Here is a 23791-nt window from a genome sequence, read left to right on the forward strand (position 1 = left end):
TCAACCAACTCTTCACTCCCTTTGCTCTGAAGAGCCAGCAACAGAAGAAGTAAGGAAGAGTGACGCATACTAAAAGTGGACTGCCAGATAGAGGCATCTAAACAATGAGACTGGACATTCAGATGAGCAGGTTAAAGCTACTTTTCTAGAGTCATCAGAAGATGACAGTGATACAGAAGAACACCTAGATTAAGAATATCCACCAGTATACTCCATGTCACAGAATTAACTTCAAATTTCAGCTGAAGCATTTTATTGTACTTAAATGTGTTCCATAATCATTTGTACCTTTGTTATTAATAATATTAAATGTGACTTCGAAGACATAAACAGTAAAACTTTCTGCTTGAAACAACAGGTACTCTTATTGTGTTGCCAAAAAATGGTCAATATTGATGGTTTTTGCATTTAAAGGCTTAGAACTGCCAAACAATGGCCTGTGATTCATCGAAGGAAAAAGGAAGCTTATAGGTTATTGCAATGCCTATTTAAAGTCATTTAGGAAATCAAAATCGGCATTAGAGGCAGGGGGGAGGCTAGCCCTTCCTGACACCCCTGCCCAACACCCTACATTGCCCCTGGAGCAAGCCAGTCCCTTCTTGGGCAGTGCCAGGTATACTGCTGACTGCAGGTGCCTGCTAAAGGCAGAAGTCACAGGAGGCCTGATCCTGCTTTTGGCAGAGCCTCCCTGCCTGTCTTGTGGCCAGGTGAGCTGCCACCAGGCCAGGCAGCCCCTGAACTGCGTGAGGAGCCTGGTCCTTCCCTCCATGGTGGCAGCACCCCCAGGGGCCAGCCAGGTGGGCGCCAGAGGGCTTTGTGCTACCTGAGCTCCCAGGCAACTCCCAGGTGGGTCCAGGCAATGCTGCTTGCAGGGGATGGTGTATACGTCAAGTTTGAATTTTGAGAGACAAAAATTGGGCTTCAAAACTCAACTTATACACCACAAAATACAGTAAGTTCAATATATTCAAGACACCAAGGTCTGATGAAATCTACCTTAATGCTAAAAGAATTAGCAGAATCAGTCATCTTCAAGAATGGAAGTACCAGAAAATTAGACCGGGGGGGGGGAGGAGCACATGCAGCAAAGCTTGCCCAGGTGGTGCAGGTGCAGGTGTGATTCACTCTCTCCACACATCCGGCCCACGGATGTCCCCACAGTGCTCTGCAGGTAGGGGCTGAGCCCTACCTGCTTCCACCTGGGGTAGCCTATGCTGCATTCCCACCCACATCCACCCCATGCCTGCCAGAAAGTACTGCCCTGGCCCCAGCTACAATGCAGCTTGCTGGCAGAGCTGCTGCTGCTGCAGCCACCCAGGTACTGCTCAGCTCCCCCTGCCTCCAACAGCTCCTCCTTCTCTTGCCCCTGCTGTGCCAGTCCAGGCAGCAAGTAAGAAGGGGAAACCATGGGGATGTGTGCTGGGCAGCAGATGTCCAGCCAGGTGATGGGGGGAGCTACAGCAGGGTAGCTCCTCCTTAGCACACAGGACTCTAGCTCCCAGCTACCTTCCACCCACTTCACCTGCCCAGCATGATAAGCAGCCACTTGCAGGTGGTGGAGTGGATGGAAGGTAGCCAGGATCTGGAGCTGGAGCCCCACATGCTGGGGCAGGAGCCACCCAGCTGCAGCTTCCCCCACCCCCACTTGACACATATCCCCACAGCTTCCCCACATTAACTGTTGCCTGGAGTGGTGCAGCAGGGGCAGGAGGAAGAGGAGGAGATACTGCTTGGTTCTCCCCTCCTCTGCCTTTAGCAGCATTTGGGAAGCTGCGGGAGCAGCCCTATCAGGAAGCTGTGTGCATTAGCCAGGGCCAGGGCTGGGGCCAGGGCAGTGATGTCTGGCAGGTGTGGGGCAGGTGTGGGCAGGAGTACCATGTAGGCTGCCTCGAACAGGAGCAGACAGGGTTCAGCTCCATGCAGAGCACTACAGAGACAGCCGCAGGCCAGATGCAATCAATTGGCAGGCACCTGCCCACAGGCCAGGTCCAATCAGTTGGCGGACCAGATCCGACCCCTGGGCCATATTTTGTCCCCCCGATTGATGGGATATTAAGTTGATAAAAACTACTAATACAGATTTGTCAAGAACACATTATATGTCAAAGCTCTTTAATTTCCTCTTTGGCTAACTGACTTAGTTGATCAGGAGACAGAGAAGGGGTAAAATATTTTGAATTTAACAAGGCATTTGACAAGTTCCTACATGCTGTTCTTATAAACAAATTAGGGAAATCAGGTTTACATCAGGGCTATTCAACTGGTGGCCTGTGGCTACGTCAGGGGCAGGCAATTATTTTGGGCAGAGAGCCACTTACTGAGTTTTGGCAAGCCATTGAGGGCCACATGACAGGCAGCCCAGGGCAGATTAATATTAATTTTCTAAAATTTTTAGGGGCCTCACGGGTTGGATAGAATGGCCTGGAGGGGTGCATCCAGCCCCCAGGCCGCATTTTGCCCACCCCTGGGCTATATGCAGCCAAAGGATTAAACTGTGGCACCCAGGCTCCTGGCCCAGGTACCACTCCCTCCCTGTTTTTTGCTGCTACTACCAGAATCCCCTGCTTCCTCCACCTTCTGCTGTGTCTTCCTACACCTGAGAGTGGGGTGGAGTGGTGCAGTCTGTAAGGCTAAGGGATCCTGTGGCCAGAGGACTTGGAAGGATCCAGGGACCTTGTACAGCATCAGCACTTGTGTAGTGCACCAGGAGTTTCATAGTTTCATACTTAGCAGTGTCGGAAGGGACCTGAGTACATCATCGAGTCTGACCTCCTGCCATGGCAGGAAAGAGTACAGCAAGGTGTTTGTTTAGCCTCCTCTTAAAGACCTCCAGGGTAGGAGCCAGCACCACTTCTCTTCGAAGTTGGTTCCAGATCCTAGCCGCCCTGACAGTGAAGTAGCGCCTCCTGATATCTAGCCTAAATCTACCCTCTACCAGCTTGTGACCATTATTCCTAGTCACTCCTGGGAGTGCTTGGGGGAACAGGGACTCCCGCAATGCCTGCTGGTCCTCTCTGACTAGTTTGTAACAGGCCACTAGATCCCCGCTCAGCCTTCTCTTGTAGAAGCTGAACAGGTTCAGGTCCCACAGCCTGTCCTCGTAGGGCCTGCCCTGCTTCCCCCCAATCATGCAAGTGGCCCTCCTCTGGACCCTCTCCATGTTGTCCACATCCCTCCTGAAGTGCGGTGCTCAGAACTGAACGCAGTACTCCAGCTGCGGCCTGACCAGTGCCGCATAGAGGGGGAGGATCACCTCCTTGGACCTGCTCGAGACGCATCTGTGGATGCACGACAAGGTGTGGTTGGCCTTCCTGACTGCATCCCCACACTGCCAGCCCATGCTCATCTTGACATCGATGATGACTCCAAGATCCTTTTCTGCCTCTGTACTGATGAGAAAGGAATTCCCCAGCCTGTAGGTATACTGCTGGTTCTTCCTCCCCAGGTGCATCACCTTGCACTTGTTGGTGTTGAATCCCATCCTATTCTCATCCACCCACCCTTGTAGTGCAAAAGTGATGGGAAAATTGAGAGGAAGCAATCATAATATGATAGAATTCCAGATCCTGAGATGGGGAAAGAATGAGGTCAGCAGAATTAAGACACTGGATTTCAAAAAGGTGGATTTCAACTGACTCAAGGCATGGTGTCATGGGAGATCAGACTGAAGAATGAAGGTGCCCAAGAGGGCTGGAAGCTTCTAAAGGTCGCAGTATTAGAAGCCCAACACAAAAAGCTATTCCAACATGATGGAAGCACAAGATGTATGGCAAGCACAAGGAACTTATATGACATCTGAGAAGCAAAAGGAAAGCATACAAGCAATGGAAAGATGGGCGGATTACCAAGGAATCATTCAGGAAAGAGCAAGAACTTCTAAGAACAAAATGAAGGTGACACTGGTGAACAGTGGAGCAGTGGAACACATTGCCTAGGGAAATTGAGGAATCTCCCTTATTGGAGGTGTTCAAGAAGAGGTTGGATAAGGAATGGTCAGAGATGATCTGGGAGCAGCAATGTGTAGAATGCACGTGAAGAGCACCCCTGCCCTCGCCATCCAAGGATCATTGGAAGATAATGAAAAGAGTTCAGCAGCCTAGAGCAAGTTAGATACACGCCCTCTACTGAGGACTATGTTTAGCAGAGGAGAATGAAGTAGAGCTTCACAACTGTTTTAGTTAGGGTAAGTTAATGAAGAGTGTACAGAAAGAGGAGTTTTTGGTGTCCAGTTACAGGATATGATGTGTGGAGTCATGCTTCCTGGAAGGGTGGCCTGAAATCAATGAGAGAAAATTCAGGGAAGACTAGTGCAAAGTACCATACTCAGGAAGAACTATTAAAATATAGAAATACAGAATGGGGAATAACTGGCTAGGTAGCAAGACTGCAGAAAAGGATGATGTTAAAATGGATCACAGACTGAATCAATGTGTTATTAAGGTCTATCTTTTATATAAGAACTAAAGTTAGCAGGAGGAAGAAGTATTCTGGGTTCTAGAATTCCCTCACTCTGAGAGCATTTTAATACAGCTCTCCCACTTCTCAGAAGACAGAAGTCTGCCCTTAACCACCAGACTATAGCCTGATGTGGACAAAGCATTCTCTCTATCGCCCCTGCTTGGGCTGAGCCACAGGGCAGGAAGCATGCAAGTCACAGCATCAGGGGGTGAACAACCTCTGTGGGCAGTCCACATGTGTATTAATGAGCTGCAGTTACTGCACATTGAGTTTAGTACCTGTTATTACAAGTACTAAACTCAATGCAGAGTAACTGGCACTACTGTGCAGTAGTGCTAGTGCATGCCTTTTTAGTGACACTAATGCACAGTACACTAATTAGTCTACTGCACATTTAGCATTTCATGTAGACACACCCATTAGCCTATTGGTTAAAGCACTTCCCCTAGGTAGAGACAGTACTAGGTTTAAGTCTCTAATACCAGACCCATTTCTGTTTTTCAATTAATGACTATGTCATGTAAAATACATAAACAGGGATTAGGACACCTCCTTGAAGGGGAGAATCCTGGACTCTGGCTCCTGTTCTAGGAGCACTCTTCATTCATTTTATATTACATAGTCTCACCTGAATCTAAGGCACCCAGCTTTGTTCTAACACTCCATTTAGCACTGGCCAAGTGTATCACCAGGACTCAAATGGACAAAGATATGAAAGTAAGTGTCAGTAGCACACTGAAGGCATGACAACCCCACACTTTTAACAGACCATAATGGTCCCATGTCTCTGGTGAATAACAGGGGTGGGGGGGGTGTTACTGAATTTTGGAGATTTTTATTCCAAACCTGCACTGTGAATGTACTGGACACCAAAACAACTGTGCCATTCAATCTAAGCTACAGCCCCCAATAAATACAACACTTAGGTGTTCCTGATGTACCTGGCTTAACCTTCTAGGCCTAACATCACATGAAAATGCCTGACCTGTCAGAGGCCAAGAATATCATACATATATATAACAAGTATGGATCAGATCTGGATATAAAGTTGTTATAAAAAAAGGTCTTCTTCTGGGACTATTCAAGGACTCAGGAAGTCTAAGGCATCAGTGTACTTTCAGCAGAGTTGGCTGGTATTTAATTCTGGTCCCACAATTTGTGCTGTTTATTTGGAAAATACAGGAAAATATTTCAAGGCCAGGAAACTGTAATGACTCAGAGCAGATCCCCTCGGGACTGCATATGTAATTCTCTCCAAAGCAAAGTAGGAATCAACGCTTCCCAATCAAAATGAAATATTTTACACTCACCTACTAGAGCACCCAGTTGAGTAGATGCCACACAAGGTACCAGGGGCATTTGTAGATGACCTTGAGGTTTAATACTCCATAAATTGAAGCAGTATTTTTTTTAAAAACACTGCTTCAATTTAGGGGGAAGTAAACCCCCATGTCGTGTACACCCATGTCCTTACTTGCCTCTCTGGCAGCAGGGGGTGGAGAGCAAGCTGCTGGTGGACTGAGCGGTCCCCGAGCTGCAGAGGAGGAGGTGGGTGGGCTATTGTTTCCCTCCATGGCAGCAGAGGCGTGCCCCCCGCCCCCACCCCGGCAGCATCCGTCCACAGGCATCTGGCTTATGTAGTCTCGTGGGGTACCAGAGCTGCAGAGGGAAGCACCGGGCCCCCGCACAGCTCAGGCAGGCAGGCTCTGGGGAAGGAAAAAAATAAATAAAAGATCAGACTTGCTTCTGGGCTGCTGCCGGGCTGCCTGCTGGGGCTGCCTGCACAGCCCCTGAGCCTCACAGGGCCTGGTGATTCCTTCCACAGCTGTAAGGTAGCAAACTAAAACTCCTCAAAGGTGTTTTAGTTTGCTGCTCCCCAGAGTCATTTGCTGTACCCCAAAGTCATTTAAGACACAATACACCACTAAATTTGCAAACTCATGCAAACGGCAATGCCATTGAAATGATGCAAATGATGCAAGTGAGCATTTAACCCATTTTAATGTGTTATCTACAAATGCCCCATGTAACATAGAGTCAGATCTTAAATGTGTGAGAAAATCTTAAAAGGCAAATTGCAAGGGTTTAGAATAGAACTCTAACAGCAAACAATACAAATAAGGGTGTTTTGCAGAGGGAGGAAGAATGAGGCTGTGAAGGCAGCAAGACAAGGCAGAAAAATATCATCTTTTGTGGTCTGGTAGTCCTAACTCCCTTAACAAGGAAGGTAGTAAAGTAAGTCAAGAAAAAAGCAGAAGGGAATTTGTATCTCCTCAGTGCCCTGAAGCTATTACAGCAGAGAGGTCTTTACCTCATTTAGCCTCTCTCAGCATTTTGATCCTCAATGATGTGCTCCCCCCACCCCCCCCACACAATTCCCTAAGGCATGATTAGCAACCACAGGTGATATGTAGAAGGGGGTGTGGGGGGAGGCACATGCCCCCCCTTAGATTAGCCCTCCCTGGCTGGGGAATGGGGGCACTGAGTAGCACTGGCCAGTGCTCCCTGAGGCTCAGTGCCAGCTGGGGCCAGCTGGGTCAGCAATCAGCCACTGGGGACCCCCCCAATTGGCTATCGGCCACTGCTGCCCCACCAAACTCTGGAGGCACCAGTTGCCCATGTTAGCAACCTACGGTCCACGGGCCAGATCCAGCACGTGGAGTGATTCTATTCAGCCCTCAATTCCAGGGTTTTCCATGGCATTTCAGCAGTGGTGGGGGCTTCCCCCACAGAGCTGGATTGGAAGGGCCAGACCGACCACCTTGGATTGAGCTGAGTTATTTCAGCCCACAGCTATTAAAACATTGCTGACCCCTGCCCCAGAGCACAGGCCTGAATACATGAGCTATTGAATTTGAAATAGATTCTAGAATTTGGAAATTTTCTGGTGGTGGAAGGAAGCCATTGAAACAGTACTTACAGAATGTATTAATGAATGTAGTTAATGGTCTAAATTAAGGGTGTAATGTGCAGTCTGTGGGCTCCTGCTTGGCTGCCACTGCTCCTATTGTTCTGTCTGCTGTGGTGGAAGCAGCCACGGTCTCTGGGATAGGACGAGATTGCAAAAGGCCTGCTAAGCTTGCTGCCCACACACCAGCAGCAGTGGGAGGGGCTTAGGTAGTGGGCTTGCATGCTCACATGGCAGTAGTGGCAGGGGAGGATGGGCTGAAGCTACTTTTGGATGGTTTGCGTCTTGCTGTTCGTAGAGGTCACTTCCTCTACTAGGCATAGTCCTTAAATTGCTGACAATCCCAGTGAAGCAACTTTTAACCTCTGTATAACACAGAAAGGTTGTAACAGAATTTTCCCTCTTTTCTCTAATTTCCCTTTGAACTTGCCACAAACTTTTAATGTCGCATTACTTTGTAAAATTTTATCTGACTTTTACAGAACTCTCTCCCAGGATCAGTAATACTCGTTACAAAGAATGCAGGAACTGCAGTGCTAGAATTTATTTCAAATTTAATGAATCCAAACATTGAGATTTACCATATTTTATATGAATATGGGAGGGAGGGGTTTCCCCAATCAGCACGGAGGAAAAAGGTCCCGTATCTTACATTCACATGCAAGGAAATGGCCTAGGGCAAAGCAGCCTGAGCGGCGCCCCCCTCCCCATACCACAGCACACTTACACCAGGGTGTGAAAGCCCTGGCGCACTGGATACAGTGGGATGGGTGGCGGCCAGAACTTCCCACCAGAACAAGCAAAGAACCATTCAACCTGCCAGGCAGGTGGGTGGGCTAAACAGCAGCCGCGGCTTCTCCACCCAGCTCTGCGGGGCTCCCCGAAGTGCAGGGCCCAAGGCAGTTGCCCCAATTTCCCCCCGATCCCCAGGACAGCCCTCTATAGTCCATGCTGGGCAAACATACTAATAGGAATCTTTTTTTATCCCTTAAAAAAGATGGGCAGGTGTTCCCTCCTAAGGGAACTTGCAGCACCTCTAGGCCTGGTGCTATACCAGGTGAGCACTAAGAGGGCAAGAGCCAGCCCTTTTTTTTTTTGGAAAAAAATATTTCTAGATAGATAGATATACACTACAAATCGACAAATGGAGGAGTAGCACTCTACATCAAGGAGGAATATACTTCCTCGTTAATCAGCAAGGGGGTAGAGGGGGGGCACTCTGAGGTGCTCTGGGTTAGAGTAAAAGGCAGTCCAGGGGAGAGAGACTTAACGGTGGGAGTCTACTATAGACCTCCCAACCAGGGACAAGAGCTCGACCAGGAATTCTTAGGTCAGCTCACAGAGGCAGTGAGGGCTAAGGATGTGGTCATCATGGGGGACCTGAACTTCCCAGACATCTGCTGGGAGGAGAAGTCAGCTAAGTCTGATCGCTCACGTCGGTTCTTAGCCAGAGTGCAGGACCTCCATCTAACCCAGGAGGTGCACAGTCCCACCAGGGGAGACGCCTTGTTGGACCTGGTGCTGTCCACGGGTGATGACCTGGTGAGGGGGCTGCGGGTGATGGGCCACCTGGGAGACAGTGATCATCGCTTGCTGGAATTCACCATCCAGCGTAAGGTGGCAAAGGGCTGCAGCAAGGCAACAGCCCTAGACTTTAGGAGGGCTGACTTCAACAAGCTAAGGAGGATCGTTGGGGAAGCGCTGAGGACCCAGAGGGGAAGGGAATCAGATGTCGAAGGGGAGTGGTTGCTCCTTAAGGAGACGATCCTCCATGCCCAAAGGGAGGTAATCCCAACAAGGGTCAAAGGGAGCAGGAGGGCACATAAACCCCCATGGCTCACTAAGAGCATCCGGGAATGTCTCCTTGCTAAAAGGGAGGCATACACCCAATGGAGAGATGGGGTCATCACCAAGAAGGACTATGTTACAGTCGCCCGAGGATGTAGGGGGGCAGTCAGGAAGGCCAAGGCAGAGATGGAGATAGGACTAGCTTCCCGGATTAAGGACAATAAGAAGTCCTTCTTCAAATACATAGGGGGTAAAAAGAGGGTCCCGGGTAATGTGGGGCCCCTGCAGGACACGATGGGCAACTTAGTCATCACGCCAGATGACAAAGCTAACATATTTAACGATTTCTTTGCCTCTGTCTTCCTAAGTAGGGACCAGTTCAGCCACCTCCCTGCTGGGCCCCCCTCGGGCCCCGGGAGAGACACGCCTGGGCCAGGGGTTAGCGAGGAGTTAGTTAGGGTACTTCTGGAGAGGCTGGATGTGTTCTAGTCCGCTGGTCCGGATGATCTTCACCCTAGGGTTCTACAGGAACTGGCTGAGGTCATTGCGGGACCCCTGGCGCGGCTCTATGAGCACTTGTGGTGCTCTGGTGAGGTGCCGGAGGACTGGAAGAGGGCCAATGTGGTCCCTATCTTAAAAAAGGGAAAAAAAGAGGACCCGGGAAATTACAGGCCAGTTAGTCTTACCTCAATCCCGGGTAAGCTCTTTGAAAAAATTATCCTGGCACACATCCAGGAGGGCCTTGCGGGGGAATGCATGCTCAGGGGCAACCAACATGGGTTCATCAGTGGCAGATCTTGTCAGACCAACCTGGTGGCCTTTTACGATCAGGTCACCAAATCATTAGACGCAGGGGTTGCTGTGGATGTAGTCTTTCTGGACTTCCGGAAGGCTTTCGACACTGTCTCTCACCCTGTCCTCATCAAAAAGCTGGGAGACTGTGGTGTCGATGCCCACACGGTCAAATGGGTCGCCAACTGGTTAGAGGGCCGCACCCAGAGGGTGGTAGTGGATGGGTTCTTCTCGACCTGGAAGGACGTGGGCAGTGGGGTTCCGCAGGGCTCGGTCCTCGGGCCCGCACTGTTCAACATCTTCATCAGTGACTTGGATGAGGGGGTAGAAAGCACCCTGTTCAAGTTTGCTGATGACACTAAGATGTGGGGGGATGTGGGTGCACTAGATGGGTGCAATAGGCTACAAGCTGACCTTGACAGGTTGCAACAGTGGGCGGATGAGAATAGGATGGGGTTTAACACTGATAAGTGCAAGGTGTTGCACATGGGGAGGAAGAACCGGCACCACACTTACAGGTTGGGGAACTCCCCTCTTGCCAGCACGGAGACGGAAAAGGATCTTGGAGTCGTCATTGACTCCACGATGAACATGGGCCGGCAGTGTGGGGAGGCAGTCAAGAAGGCCAACCGTACCCTGTCATGCATCCACAGATGCATCTCGAGCAGGTCCAGGGAGGTGATCCTCCCCCTCTATGCGGCACTGGTCAGGCCGCAGCTGGAGTACTGCGTCCAGTTCTGGGCGCCACACTTCAAGAGGGACGTGGACGATATGGAAAGAGTCCAGAGGAGGGCCACTCGTATGATCAGGGGTCAGCAGGGCAGGCCTTATGAGGAGAGGCTACGGGACCTGAACCTGTTTAGCCTCCACAAGAGAAGGTTAAGGGGGGACCTTGTGGCCTGCTACAAACTGGTCAGGGGGGATCAGCGGGTATTGGGGGAGTCCCTGTTCCCCCGTGCGCTGCCAGGAGTGACCAGGAATAACGGTCACAAGGTGGCGGAGGGTAAGTTTAGATTAGATATTAGGAGGCGCTACTTCACAGTCAGGGTGGCTAGGGCCTGGAACCGGCTTCCAGGGGAAGTGGTGCAGGCTCCTAGCCTGGGGATTTTTAAAAGGAAGTTAGATAAGCACCTTGCCGGGGTCATCTGACCCCGGTGCTCTTTCCTGCCAAGGCAGGGGGTCGGACTAGATGATCTACCTAGGTCCCTTCCGACTCTAGCTACTATGATACTATGATACTATGACAAGTATTCCAAATGTAAAACACACTTACAGAATCATACACCCATTATAGTACCCAACCCCATGATCCTGCATACCTGTTAAAAAACTTGCAACTGCACAGCCATCCATAGTCCCATCACAGTTTTAATTACACTGTCCCTCAGTTCTTTCCTTTAGTCTCTAATCTTTGCTAATGAGAACCTATCACAAGGATAAGTTAGTGCAGCCCATTTAAATAAAATACATGATAGGGCCCACTGCACACAGTCCCCTCCAGCACCTACTCTTCTTAATGTCATGGTGAGCCACCACACTGCTTACATTTCAACTTCTTCAGTTCCACTGCTGAGCTACACCTTTCTTTCTCATTTCCAATTATTCTTGTTTATTCATCAGTCTTAAATGTCTGGCAAACATCACTAAACAGAGCCCCAAACAGTGCACCCAGAATCCCTCTGTTGCATCCTCAGCCTGTCACTTATGATGAGTATGGTCTTGCCCTCCATGTGGTAAAGCCAGACCTAGTTGCCCTATGCTTCATCTGAATATAAATTTTTGGGGTATTCCAGGACTCATGACAGGAGCATCCGGTTCCAGTCATGAGTGGGGGCTAATCAGCACATGGATACTTTGTGGGGAGGGTTATTACACAAACATAATGAAAGGTGCTGAGCTATAGGGGTCACCCTGGCTTGAAATGTTGTTGACTCTGCTGAGGCCCAGCCCAATGAACCATATGGTAAATCATAAACCTTTCAGCTTTGGACTGATAACATGTATTTTTGGTATTAGTATCATGTATAGTGCATTTACCTTAGATGAAGTACAGTTTTATCTGCCTAGGTCAAGTCCCAAAAAGCTGAGGAAAGGACTGGAAAGGACAGAGTGGATGATATGAAGACAGGTCACCTGGACAGAGCGCTTGCACAGGGAAGGAGTAGAAAAGCGGCTGAGAAAGGACCATAGTAGAAGGAAGAAGGCTCCTGGTAAGCATTTGGACTCTCCCTAAATACCAGACTGGATCCTCAAAGCTGGACATGATCCAACTGGATTTTAGCCAGCTAGTGCTGCAGCACATCTTCAAGGTAGACCCTAGACATCTGGTCAGGGTGGTGGCCTTGCCCAGAAGGTTGGACTCGGACTTCAGATTCCATGACTGCTGAGATTTTAAGGATTTCTGAGAGATGTACAACAGGAAAAGAGAGGACACAGGGCTGCAGTTCTTTGACTCTGGAGAGCCAGAGGGGAACCAGAAGTGTGTAGTGATTGTCAAGACATTTAATCAAGCAATAAAGGAAGAAGGCAAAGAGCTGGCTAATCACCAGGTACTGAGATCAAAAAGGTACAGGACCCTGACGGGTTCTGAACTGGGGCGTGGCAGGCTCATGTCCTACTATGTGGGGGTGGAACCCAGAAAACCATGGGAAGTGAGACACCTCCCACCAGGAATAGTTCTAGGGGCAAACAAGGAATGTTTGTGTTCTACCATGGCCCACCAAAGCTGTGCAGGAAATGTGATGAAGAAGGGCACTTAGCTTTGGTCTGCCCTTACAACACATGCTCAATATGCAGGAAGTTGGGTCACATGGGAAAGGATTTTAAGGAAAAAAGATGCTGCAGCCTCTGTGGGGAAGAAGGGCAGGTGTTCTGTTCCTGCCCCCAATCCGTTGCAAATAGATCAAAGCAACAAAGACAGGAGAACAAAGAGGAGGAAAGGGAATGAGAGACACCTGCAGAAGAGGCTGTGGAGCCTGAGGAACAGGTGAAAGAATCAGAAGAACAGAAAAATGAGAGACAAAGAGAGTCAGAAGGGGAGAGGGAGGATGAGACTACAACCACAAAGGGGAAAGCCAGGGAGAAGGAGGAGAAACAAAATGCAGGGAAGAGAAGCATTGCAACCCCCACAAAAAGGAAGGCAGGGAAGAGAGCAGCTCAGAGGACGGAGGAGGGTCAGAAGAGAAAAATTAGTTGGAATGGCAAGAAGTTAGAAGAAAGAGAAAGACATAGAAGGAAGGAGGAAAAACCAAATGAAGGAGACAAAGCATAGAGAAGAAAGAAGCAGAGCTCCAGCCAAGCATCTCTACCAGTAGTCTCCCTTCCTTGGCTTTCTCCCATCTACAGAGCCCTGACCACCCAGAAGAGATTTTCATCATTCAGTAGGAGTGGGTAGACAAGTTCCTAGACATGGAAGTGTTTGTAAAAGCAACAAACATGAGAATGGATAAGGAGGGAACACAGGAGGAAGGTAACACAGGGAAAAGCCTGTAAAGAAAGAAGCTAACATCAGACAGACAAAGGTAAACTGGAATCTTAAACCAAAATGTTAATAGCTTCTCTAAATGTACAGTCTGTACTAAATAAGGACAGATGGAACATGACTGAAGAGCATCTAGCCCTTATAAAGACAGACATTATCTGTATACAAGAACATGCAATACGAGCAGCAAAAAAATAGATTATGAGAGACGGTGCAAGTGGGAGCCATCTAGCTGATCTGGCTCAAACATTAACAGAGCAACAGGTGTAGCAGTGCTAATTAAGAACCCAAGCATCAAGATCAAGAGACCAAAAAAAGTGGTGGGGCCACAAATGCTGTAAGTAATGTGTTAAATGAGTAAGAAAATATTTGAGATCACAAATATCTATGCATCAGCCAACTGAGAGAAGCGGTACAAATTCCCAAAAAACTGGAAATCAGCATGACTAGCAGAATATCTTGTAGGTAATTTCAACTGCATACAACAAACACAGGACAGAAAGGACAAAGGGCAAGCAAGGAACCATGGACAAAGTAATCAAAGACTAAACACAGAATAATCAAACAGAATGATTTGCAGGATACAAGTGAATGAGGACCAAGGGGAAAATTGCTTTCACAAGAGGAGATGCAACATGGAAAGACTGAGAGAAGCAGAAACAACACCAGTTTTCTTCTCAGACCACTGCATGCTTACAACGGGGCTGAAAGAAAGAAAATGTATGCAGACAAGGAAAGAAATCTGGACGCCACCTACTAGAAGAAGAGACCCAAGAAGAGTAAAAAAAAAACTGTACATAAAATAGAAAACATTAAAAGGGTGCTTTGAAATAGTAACAGATTTGTGGGAGTGGGTAAAAGAGTGCACAGTGGACTACTTTATAAGGTAGGAAAAGAACAAACTAAAAGGAAAGAAGCACACAGGGTGCAACTGCAACAAAAACTGCAAGGACTACACCAGCAGAGCATGTTAGGATTTGAAGTGAAAGAAGAAATAGAGGGGGGGAAAGGGAAATTGGAGCAATGGTTTAAAGAGCAAGGAAGGAAAAAAGTGTTTCTGGCATGAACATAATGGGTGGAGGAAAAGGATTTTTTGATTTTTTAAATACTTTATTCAGGGGTTCAGGGGTACAACAATGGTGGCCGCTTGCAAGCGAAAGCACCAACAACTTACTACCAACCCAAAAACGAGATCGGACGAGTCTCTTTGTCCTCGGATCCAGAACCCAAATCGGGCAAGGGAGTTAATGCCCACCCAAGTATTACAAAGAGATCCGAGCCACAGCCCGTCCGCAAAAGGTGTGTCCCACGCACCCCAAATCCCGGGCCAAAAGACAAAACCCCGGGCCAACCAAACCACCCACACATCACACCGTGACAGACACCTTCACTGCATTTCACGTCGTGTCTCACATGCTATGCGGTCGGCGTGCCGGCCACACAGTCCTAACCGATTCAGACCCTGCTCCATCCCCTCATCCACGTCACAAAGCCTTCAACTTCCACCCAAAAGAGAGCAAAAAAGCAGCCTGGCGAGGGCCCAGGACGCGGCAGCGCTGGAAGTCGCAGTTCGACTCCGAGCCAGCCCGGTCGCCCAGACCGGTCATGACATCAGAGCGCGTATTTGAGACGGCCGTCCTCCACCTGGCACAGCGCGCCCTCCAGGGCCCAGCGCGCCTCAAAGGCGGGCACCGCCTGCCGGAGCACAGCGTGCTCGAACTCCAGCGAGAGGCGCGCCTGCACCAGGAGGCGGAAAAGCCGCAGGGCATCATCTGAGCCGGTCCCGGCCAGCCGGTTCCGGCGGCTCTTGAGGACGGCCAACTTGGCCTGACCCAGCACGAAGTTGGCCAGGCAGACGGGGCCCCTCTCGGCCGCCCGGTACGGGCAGGAGCACACGTAGGTGGTCTCCGAAAAGCTCCTGCCCAGAGCCCGCAGCAGCAGGCTGAGGGTGACAAAGAGCGGCTGCAGGCGGGGGCAGTCCAGGAAAGCGTGAAAAAGGGTCTCCTCGACATCCCCCGGGCAGAAAGGGCAGGCTGTCGAGGCGGCTGGGTCCAAGTGGGACGCAAACGTGCCGGTGGCTAGGATGCCGTGCAGCAACCGCCATTGCAGGTCGCCAGTCTTCTTGGCGCTTGGTGGCTTATACAATTTGCGCCACGCCGGGTGGGCCGGTGGGGAACCTGGCGGCCCCAGGCGCTGTCGCCACGGTGTGTCGGGGCGGCCCGCCAGCACTTGGGCGTGGCGGACGTGGATCACCCAGGCGTATAAACCTCTATGCAACAGAGAAGCAAAAGAACAACCCGTGTCACTGTCAGGAGGCACAGGGAGCATCAGCAGGGTGCCAGGGCTGCCAGCCAGATCGTCGGCCATGGCTGGGGTGACTGGTAACGCAGGGAAAGCCTCGCTCGGGGCGTCTTCAGTGCAGGGGGCCTGGCCCGCCCGGAGATGGGCCTCCAGGGCGGCTGCTGCCTCCAAAGGGAGGGCGGCCCGGATGTCGCACAGGAAACGGCCCACGCTGCGAACGGAGCGCCTGCCCAGCCGGCTGCTGAAGGCCTCGGGCGAGAGCCAGGCCGACCTAGCAGGGTCCAGGAGGTGGCCCAGGCGGAGAACACGCGCCTAGTGGAGGAAAAGGAAGAATGGATGGAGCACTTCAACAAGATCAGAAGAGCAGGGAAAAAAGGAAATATGGTGCCTCCAGGATGAGAAAGGAGAAGAACACATCTAAAGAAGCCATAGCGTGCAATGAATAATGAAAGATATCTACCAGGAACTACAACGAGAGACTGGTAGAGCTGGAGGCCAGACAGATGTCTGGAAAGACTGTAAAAGAAGCTAATGAAAAAAGATCAACAACAACTAGTAGAAGACCAGAAGGTGCAGGAAGTCTAGGGCACCCTGAAAAGTTAAAAAATGGGAAAACAGGAACAGACAAACTGCCAAAAAAGAATTCTATGCAACTTTTTGGAACCAACTGGGAGCAGACCTGATAGAAGGCTACACTGAGAGAAGTAGAGAAAGAAAACTCTCAAAAAAGCAGGAAAAAAAAGGAATAGTAACAGTGATGTACAAGAGGATAAAACACAGATAAGACCTGGAGACCAATAACTTTGTTAAACATTGACTACAAGCTACTAGCCAAAAATGATAGTGAATGGACTAAAATACGCAATTGGAAAAATGCTAGAAGACCACCAAGTATGCACAGTTCCCAGGAGGAGGATTCATGAAGCCATGATACAACTAAGAGACACTGTATAATACTGCAAAAAAAAAAGAAAACCAAAACCTGGCAATATTAAAACACAAACCTGGAGACAGTCTTTGATTGGGTCGACCACGAATTCCTATGGTGAATGCTGGGAAAGCTGTAGATCCCCACAGGATTTTCTGATTGGCTGAAGAAGCTGTAAGCAGGTACAAAAAGTCATGTCTTAACAAATGGACACCTGAGAGACAGTAGATGGGGGTGAAACAGGAGTGGCTCCTGTCCCTACTACTCTTCATATGTGTGATAGAACTACTAGTAGACTGAGCACAGAATGATCCCAACATGGTAGGTGTCCAAATACTGGGAGGAAGTGGAAGGCAGGCCATATGCATCACATACATGGATGAAATACATGGTATGTGGGGACCAGTGGTCCATCAGAGAAGCATGTTCAGCTTTACAAGAAAGTAGTGGGGGGCAAAATTCAACATTGTGAAGAGTATTTGTATGGTATACGGGGAGATGGGGGACCTGTCAGGGATGGGGCTTACAGTCATAAAAGAAGGGATATGGGTACTGGGAGTACATGTTGATGCTGAGCTTGAAGGAAGAGAGGCATGGCAGAAAACTATAAGCAAAATCTATGACTCGGGTGGGAAGAAGATAAACCTAGAGAAAAAGGTGAAGCTAGTAAAAGCCATAATTTTGCTTGGTATATTTGGTAGCCATGTTGGTTTGAGAAAAAAAGACATACAAAAAACTAGAACTTTTGGTTTCAAAATGATACCTTTTATTAGACCAACTGGAAAATGGGAAGAAAATTTTCCTTTTCTGCAAGTTTTTCTGCAAGGACAAGGACAATTTTCTTGCCATTTTCCAGTTGGTCTAATAAACGGTGTCATTTTGGAACCAAGAGCTCTAGTTTTTTGTATGTCTTTTTGTCCATGACTTTATAAGGGGATCAGTGTCTGCATTCCCCTTCCCCACCTCCAACATGGAACACAATCTGTGCAATACAGGGGAACATATGTGTGTACTTCTGGGGGTCACAATGGGAGAGACTGTCATGGGACATACACTGACAGAAGAAACACAGGGGGGACAGCCTTTCCAGATGTGTTTTTGTTCATAATTACACTTCAGATAATTATTTTCAGAATAAGTCAAAATTATGCATAGAAAAACCTCAAAATTAGGTGCTGAAAAATTCAAAATTACACAAAACTAATTACATTTATAATTTTATTTTATTTTATTTTTTTTTACAAATTAAACTAAATATAACACTATTTAAATTAGGGACAGGCAAAATATGGCCAGCCAGCTGGATCCAACCCACCAAGCCATTCTATCCAGCTCACAGGGCCCCTAAAAAATTTAGAAAACTAATATTTATCCACCCCAGCTGCCTGTCAAAGATGACAGGGCACCAGAGGCAGTAGGACCCAGGAAGAGCCAACAGCAGGACCCAACAGCCACAGCAGCAAGGTCTGCCCAGCTGGGGCATGGGGCCTGTGCCAATACACTGGAGCCAGTGCTGGTGGGGGCCTAGAGTGGGGCGGAAGAGAATGAGGCCTGGGTTGACAGGGGCTCTATGGAGCCAAGCCAGCTCCCACCTTTCTTTGGTGGTGCAGCCCCATGCAGCTCCATAGAGCCCCTGCCAGCCCAGGCCCCACAATCCTTCCGCCCCACTCTGGGCCTCTGCTGGCACTGTTCCCGGGGCACCGTCACAGGTCCCACACTCCCACACAGCTGTTGCTGTGCTCCTGCGCACCCACTCACTACCACACCTCCCCACCTGCTACCATTTCCCTGCTTTCTTGCCTGCTGCCACCACTGCTCCTCTCCACCCTGCACCACGTGCTTCCCAGCGGGAGCACTAGGATGACAAGACTCAACAGAAGCCAGTCTGGCTTCTGCAATTCTTGGCTGTCTCTGCATGGTGCTGGCCATGCCAGTCCAGCTCCTGATGCATCCTGCAGTCTTGGCCATGCAGCTGGGTACCAGTGCAGTGAGCAGGGGTGCAGACAGGGAAGCAGTGACAGACCGGGGGGGGGGGGGCATGGAGTGGCAGTGAGTGGGAGTGCAGGGCCTGCACCAGTGCCAGGAGCGCAAAGCCCAAGCTTGGAGGAGCACTGGCAGGGTCTCTGCCTGCCACAGGGGAGCTGCGGACAAACCTTCCCACTCCACACATGCCACAACCCTCCCCCTTCACACTCGCATCCCCCACAAATCCCATACTCACCCATACCCTACACATGTACACCCCCCACATGCTCCCCCACCCCACATATCCACCCACTCCCCCACACTCCACATGCCCACAGCCCCCCACAAACCTAAACCCACCCCACCCATACCCCCCTTACAACGTACAAGAGTAAAACTTCATTTTAAGCTATTATACAATCACTTTTACGTACGCTGCACAAATGCATGTAAATCAGGACAGAATTTTTTAAAAAAATTAAATTAATGAATGGTGTAGTAGATTTTTGATTGTTAGAATATAATTTGATATTTTTCTGGTTCCAAGATAGCAACTCCCTTGCTGAATGGAGTACCTCCATGGGACAAGGGAAGGGACTTCCAGCCAACAGCATGCCAAAACTTGGGAAGCAGCCCTGCACCCAAAATAATTGCCCATTCCTGATCTAAACCTTCTTTAGAAATACATGCAGGCGCTTGTGTGTAGAGTGGGTGGGGCATGGGGGGGATGTCAGCTATGTATGTGTGGAGGTTTGTGAAGGTGTGGGGGGCTGGGGTTTGTGGATGGGTGTGGGCTCCCTTACAACATGCACCCCATGCACAGCTCCCTCACTATATGCCCCCCTCTGCACAGCTCCCTGCCACACTTCTCCCTGCACCCAGTCCCTGCCGCCATATACTGAAGTGGTCCATTCCTTTTTCACATCCTTGGGTGTTTGTACACACCACGAGATTTCCCGTTTACACTGCCACAACTATTTGTGTTTGCATGAGTGGGATTTCCTGTCACTTCAAAAGAATTTTCAGCGCATTAAACTAAAACCGATTACATCGACATATCTATAGATTTGCAGCATGGAAACACCAAGTGACTCAAAGACCTGTAATTACTTTATTTTGCCACCAGGTGGTGCTATGCTATTTCTATAGTTCAGGCCTTTGGCCAGTAGGTGCCACTGTTATTTCTCCTGTTGTTATTTTTTCCTTTTTTGGCTTCTGGTCAACCCTCTCCCAACTTCCACAGCCGATTGCCTATAGCCAGGGCATGGTGCAGGGGGCATCTCTACTAAAGTTACCCTAGCTAGCACAGAATACTTAATACAGAGAAAGAAAGAAATGGAGGAGCAACCCACTGCCAAGTGCTGTTTTTTACTACCCTCTGCTAGTGGCCTTGCCCATACCACCACCACCAGCAGTTCACTTCCCCCTCACCCATGCCCCCCTACCCTGCCCACCACAGTGTTCACCACAGTGTTCCAAACTGCCAACAAGCACAATGGTATCACAGCTGCCAGCGGCACGGTAAGTTTACAACTTGGACTTGTATTTGGAGAGTGGCACCTCTTCTTAACACTTCAGTATTTCTTATAATTGACATTGCCATTCATTCCAGAAACACGAGGAATAGTGCAGGCGGACACTGCGTGCCAGACCCACCCCCCAGGATATACAGCATCATGGGTGATAGATAGATAATATCAGAAATGTCCTACCGACCTTGTGGGGGGGAGGGCGGAAGGTGGAAAGAAGGCAGTGTTTGGACTGTGGTCCAAACCCCCATCCTCTTCTTTCTTCCCTTCCCTGCAGAAGACTTTCAAGGTCAGAAATTGCAAAGGATCAATAAACAGAAAGCATCAAGAATCCACCAGTAGAAGCAAGTTATTTAGTAATAGTGCAATTGTTAATTGTAATTGTATACTGTATAGTGCTGTGGTAATACATTAAACCCGGCTCCTAACTTGACTAAGAAAACAGACAGAGACCAGAGGTGCTGATACTGTTTATTTCAGTTAAATGTTCTGAGATAGGGAATCCTGCATGCCTTGTTTTGTCTTGATATATTACTCTGTGTACAGATGTTAAGTTTATTTTTCTCTCTGAGAAACCAGAAACTGGTAACTATTTCTATAAGCACAACGTTTCACTCTTCTTTAAGTAAACTGCCTGTGTGTGTGTGTTAGATCAGGGATTTACTGTCCAAGGTGGTATTTTTTTCCTCTCTCTGTCTTAAGTATAAATATACTTGTAAACTTACAGAGTTCGAGAAATCCTTTGAAACAGATGAGTGGGTGATTCCCCTTGCTGTATGGAATTCTCCCTGTGATCACAGTATAGCCCTAAATAAAGAAAGGCTGGCTCTGTCAGTTCGTATTCAACCACAATGCAAAGTTTGATTTCTTCCACAATTTGGTGCCGTGACTTGGTTAGAAACGCTGGGAGTGATCAGTTGGGACACAGACATCTCTTCACTGAAGCCCTGGCACCAAACCAAGATAAAAGACCTTTTAAAATCTCTACAGGGGCTTTTCAGTGAGAGGCTGTCTCTGTGTCTTCCTGATTCGCTGCTTGAGGCTCACCCTATCTGAACTTTTTTTCTGCCAGAACTGTCAGACCCACTGTGTAAGTAGTAACTGTGAGTAGAAGGAGTTAAGGTTAAAGACTCTGTGTTGCTGTTGTCAATGAAACTATTTCCCCATGTGAATTGAGTTAAGTTCTGTAAAGAACTAGGTCTCTCTGAGGCCAGGAGTGGAAACCTCGTGCAGCCGCCCCAAAGTCAACAGATTTGTTCTGTGTGCTCTTCGAAAGCAAGGGTGCAAAGTGGAAACTCCTAGAGTGTGAATGTTTTCCATGATAAGTGCTGACCAAAGCTGAGACTAAAGAGATGCTCTTGAACCTCATACCTCAATGCAGAAATTCCCTTGTATGAATTGAGAGTATGAATTGAGAAATATGAGCCACTGACCAGGTCTGAGACTAAGGTTGGGTTCAGCCGCCCCAAGGCTGTCCAGAAGGGCAGTTCTGAATGTAAGGGGGCCCAACTGGAATCACTTGACCCAGTTGACAGGTTTACCCTTTCCCTACCCTCATAAATGAGCCCTGTCTAACCGTGAGTAACTGCATTGTGTGCTGTTATTGCCATGGAGTTTTGTCTTTGGACATTAGCCACAGCATCTCTGTGCCGCTAGCAAATCTCACAACCTGACCAGACACCCTGAATAAGTCATTCTTGTATGAAAGACCTGTGTGAATTGAGTTTAAAGATATGAGGAGCGGAGAGTCTAAAGACATACCGGCTCCGCCAAAAAGGACTCCAGCATTGTACATGTACGTACACTATGGCCATAAAAGTTGTAAGTTTCTAGACAAATGGAATTGGTATACCAGAGATGATTTTAACCAGCAGTTTCCCCTGGAGGGAACATTTGATTTAAGTAAAATTGTTCATCTCCACAGAGACCTTGAGTTAAGAGGTAATAATATACCACAGACTCAGTGGGACACATTTTTTGATTGGTATGAAGAAAATTTCAAAAGACATCAAGAATCTCAAGTTCAGAGTCTTAAGAACTCCCAAGAGAAACTGAAATCTCAGATAAAGGAATTAAAATAGAAAAGTGCACCAAAAGCGGGCCCCCCATCAACAGTACCATCACCACCAAAACAACTTTATCCACAAACAACTGAGAATGAATCTGCAGAAGATAATAGATTTTCTTAATGTGCCACCCCCATATCAGTCCCAGGCCCAATCTGAACCTGAAGAAGTCCAAAGTAACCAAATAGACTCTTCCAGCAGGATTAGCCCACCTCACCAGAAAACTATCACTCAACAACTGTCACCTGCCCCCGGGGCATGCCCACGTCCACTGGAGACATGGCGTCTATCTCCTGAAATCTTGACTCCCTTCTCTTGTTTAAGGTCTAGTACCCAGTATGGTCCAGCCCCTTCTTTAAAATCTAGAAAGGCTCAGCTTATGCCTTTACGCCAACTTCCAGGGCAAGGTCCAAATGGGGAAACTACAATCACAGTACATGCCCCCTGGAATCCAGGAGATCTCCTAAAGCTTGTTAAACAATTTCCCAACATCAGGGAAGAACCCCAGAAATTTAGACATGAATTGGAAACTGTAATCCATTGTTATGATCCAACATGGGCAGATTTGAACCAATTAATAAGAAGTGTTCTGCCCTCTGAGGTCCGCAGCCACCTCATCACACAGGCTACTTGGCCTCTTCAAGACCCCTGAATTGGAAATCCCTTAGCAGATGCCCGAAAATGCCTCCTAGAAGCTGTGCTTAAAATTTGGCCCAGAAAAACTGACTGGGCCAAAATACATAACTGTAAACAAAATAAAGGAGAATCCCCAGCAGACTACATGGACCACTTAAAACTAGTATTTGAAAGACATTCTGGTATTGAAAATGCAGCTGAAACTGCCCCAGAAGCACTTGCTTCTGCTTTTGTCCATGGACTTCTTTCTAAAGTCCAGGAACAGTTGTGCACAATTGCTGTAGGTTGGCAAACTAAGCCACTTGCAGAACTAGTCACCATTGCAAATCATTGTACAACCTGCCAGGAAAAGAAAAAGGAATCCATGGAAACTAAACTAATGTCATTACAATTACAGACTTTAGGCAGGGGCAGAAGCTGAGGTTTCAATCAAGGACAGTTCAGAGGCAGGGGACGTGGTCGTGGGATGGGACGGGATGAGGAGGATTTCAGTCCCAAAATAATGACGGCTGTCATTATTGTGGCCAACCAGGACACTGGAAGGCTCAATGTCCTCACTGGCTTGGCCAGCCGGGGATGACGTTTGACCCGCCACCGCCTCCTCCCACTCAAGTCTCTGTCCGGAATCAGGGAGCCTCCTGTTAGACCAGCTTGAGGAATAGTAATATCATCACAGCCCCACTTCTCCCACTTGATCAAGATGATCCCTTCATTTCCTGTTTAATAAATGGCACTCCTACAAAACGTTTAGTAGACACCGGTGCAAGCCACTCTACTCTTCCAGCTGAAGAATTTTCCACAGCTCCCCTCTCCTCTGCTGTTGTAAATGCTGTGGGAATTTCAAATCAAATAGTTCCTCATCCTGTTTCCCAACCATTACGTTTCTCTTGGTCCTGTTTCTGATCAACATGCCTTTCTCCTTAGTCCTTGTTCTCCTGT

At 48.5% G+C, this 23791-nt stretch overlaps 1 protein-coding gene across 12 annotated transcripts in view; it reads right to left on the reverse strand.

Moving 5' to 3' along the window:
• The window catches only part of RHBDF1 (rhomboid 5 homolog 1), a 207345-nt gene that overhangs the window by 135321 nt on the left and 48233 nt on the right, over nucleotides 1–23791 (reverse strand). For 9 of the 12 annotated variants that reach the window (XM_090024290.1, XM_090024288.1, XM_090024287.1 and 6 more), the window contains one exon: nucleotides 16733–16828. The exons of 1 other annotated variant lie outside the window; for it this stretch is intronic. The gene's annotated coding sequence lies outside the window, so the exon portion shown is untranslated. Of the gene's footprint in view, nucleotides 1–16732; nucleotides 16829–20337; nucleotides 20422–23791 lie in introns of all 12 variants that reach the window. 2 more of the 12 variants (XM_090024281.1, XM_090024279.1) reach the window with 1 other exon arrangement.

Source organism: Crocodylus siamensis, chromosome 12 (genome assembly GCF_052110815.1).
Source record: "Crocodylus siamensis isolate JL-2025a chromosome 12, ASM5211081v1, whole genome shotgun sequence".
NCBI lineage: Eukaryota > Metazoa > Chordata > Crocodylia > Crocodylidae > Crocodylus > Crocodylus siamensis.